Genomic DNA, 2,500 nt, shown 5'->3' with positions numbered 1-2,500 from the left:
CGCGGCGGTCGGCTCTCCCTCCGGAAAAAAAAAAAAAAAAAAAACAAGCCGGGGGACGGCACAACAAAAAGGCACATGGCGCGCGCCACACAAGGACACCCGTGCTAGCCACGGGGGCCGCGGGCCCGGGGCGGGGTGGGGCGAGGCACGCACCTCTCACCCCCCCCGCCCAACCCCACCGGCGTTCTCGCTCTCTCTCTCTCGCCTGCACGCCTTCGCTTTTCGTGGGCCCGCGCGCCTTCCTCGCGCGCTTCTCGGTGCCGCGGCTTAGGGCCGCGAGAGAAAAAAAAGCGACGGAGGCCTGGCGGGCGGCCCCCACACCGCCCGCAAGTCGGCACGTCCGAACCAAAAAAAAAAAAAGGCAACGGACCCGGCTGGCACAACCCGCCCCCCCGCCCCTGCACCGGCGGTAAACGGCTCGATCCTCACAGGACCGAGGAAGGGCGAGGCGCCGCCGCCTCGCCCGCGACAACGCTCCGGGGGGGCTCTGGGTCGGCTTCCGGTCCGTGCTAGGGCGGCCGGCCACCGCGGCCGGCCTCCGCCCCTGAAAAAACTCGCCCGCGACGCGGGTCCCCGGCTTAAGGCCGAGGAAGGGGGACGACTTCAACAGCGCGCGCTGGTGGGGCGCGGGGTGCCGCCACCCCGGCTCCACAGCTCATCGGGCGACCGCCGTCACCGAGTCCCTCAAGCGAGGCAGCGACGCCGAGGCCGGGCCGCGCGCCCCGCCGCACGGGCCCCCGCCACCCTTCCGACACGGACACGCTGGCACAACCAGGTCGGGAAGCAGGGGAACGGGACGCCGCCACCTCGGCGGGCCCGCGCGCGCCGCGCTCGGGGCTCTCAGGCGAGGGCCGGGAAAAGCCCCGGCCGCGTCCACCCGCGGCTGCCGCCCACCGCACCGGAGCGACAGCCCGAAAGCGCGCCCGCCGAGCGGGGCGCGCCCCGGCTTAAGGCCGGGCAGGAAAGGGGCGAGGCGCCGCCGCCTCGCCCGCCAGCAATCCCCAGGGGGGGCGCCCCCCCTTCGCCAAGCCGGCCACAGCCGGGCCGAAGCGGGACACGGCCCACGAAATCGATGGCCGCGGCCGACGGGCAGCTCGCGGCTCGTACTCGGTCTCTCTCGGCTTCTCTCCCTCTTTTTTTCCCTTCTCGCTTTATTTCTCCTCTTTCTCGCTAGCTCTCTCTCGCCTCTCGAACCGTACACCCCGTTTCCCTGGGCCAGACGGGCGGACCGGGACGACGCCACGGGGCTCGTCCCGCGTCAGCGGCACTCGCCTCGCTCGGAGGACTGCGCACGGGGGCCCCCGGCCTCCCTCGCCGCTTCGGTCACAGGCACGGCACGAGCCTGCGGGGAGACGGCCCGTCACCTCGCTCCCATAGTACGGACAGACGAGTCCCAGGCCGCAGACGCCTCCAAGAGGACCGATGGAAAGCGACCGGGAAGGTGCGCCGCCGCAGGCCGGCCCCTGCGATGACGTAGCCGGAGGCAGCTGAAAACAGCGACCCCTTGGTGAACTTCCGGAGCCGGCCGCGACAACAGGTCTACCCGGCCGCGACAACAGGTCTACCCGGCCGCTGCCGGAAATCGCCTAAGTCCCTCCGGAGCGAGGTAGACCTGTTGTCCGCCGTCCACCGCCCGCCGCCCGGGCGCCGCGCCGGGCCCGGCGGCCCCGGAGCCGGGGTAGACCTGTTGTCCGCGGGGTAGACCTGTTGTCCCCGGGGTAGACCTGCTGTCCGCGGGGTAGACCTGCTGTCCCCGGGGTAGACCTGCTGTCCGCGGGGTAGACCTGCTGTCCGCGGGGTAGACCTGCTGTCCGCGGGGTAGACCTGCTGTCCCCGGGGTAGACCTGCTGTCCCCGGGGTAGACCTGCTGTCCGCGGGGTAGACCTGCTGTCCCCGGGGTAGACCTGCTGTCCGCGGGGTAGACCTGCTGTCCGCGGGGTAGACCTGCTGTCCGCGGGGTAGACCTGCTGTCCCCGGGGTAGACCTGCTGTCCGCGGGGTAGACCTGCTGTCCGCGGGGTAGACCTGCTGTCCGCGGGGTAGACCTGCTGTCCGCGGGGTAGACCTGCTGTCCGCGGGGTAGACCGGTTGTCCGCGGGGTAGACCTGCTGTCCGCGGGGTAGACCTGCTGTCCGCGGGGTAGACCGGTTGTCCGCGGGGTAGACCTGCTGTCCGCGGGGTAGACCTGCTGTCCGCGGGGTAGACCTGCTGTCCGCGGGGTAGACCGGTTGTCCGCGGGGTAGACCTGCTGTCCGCGGGGTAGACCTGCTGTCCGCGGGGTAGACCTGCTGTCCGCGAGGTAGACCCGCTGTCCGCGGGGTAGACCCGCTGTCCGCGGGGTAGACCTGCTGTCCCCGGGGCAGACCCGCTGTCCCCGGGGCAGACCTGCTGTCCCCGGGGTAGACCTGTTGTCCGCCGCCCACCGCCCGCCGCCCGGGCGCCGCGCCGAGCCCGGCGGCCCCGGAGCCGGGCTAGACCTGCTGTCCGCCGCCCGGTTTTGG

The sequence above is a fragment of the Anomalospiza imberbis genome, unplaced genomic scaffold (assembly GCF_031753505.1).
Source record: "Anomalospiza imberbis isolate Cuckoo-Finch-1a 21T00152 unplaced genomic scaffold, ASM3175350v1 scaffold_119, whole genome shotgun sequence".
NCBI classification, from domain to species: Eukaryota; Metazoa; Chordata; class Aves; order Passeriformes; family Viduidae; genus Anomalospiza; species Anomalospiza imberbis.
The sequence above is the reverse complement of the archived record's forward strand: the minus strand, read 5'-3'. Positions refer to the sequence as shown.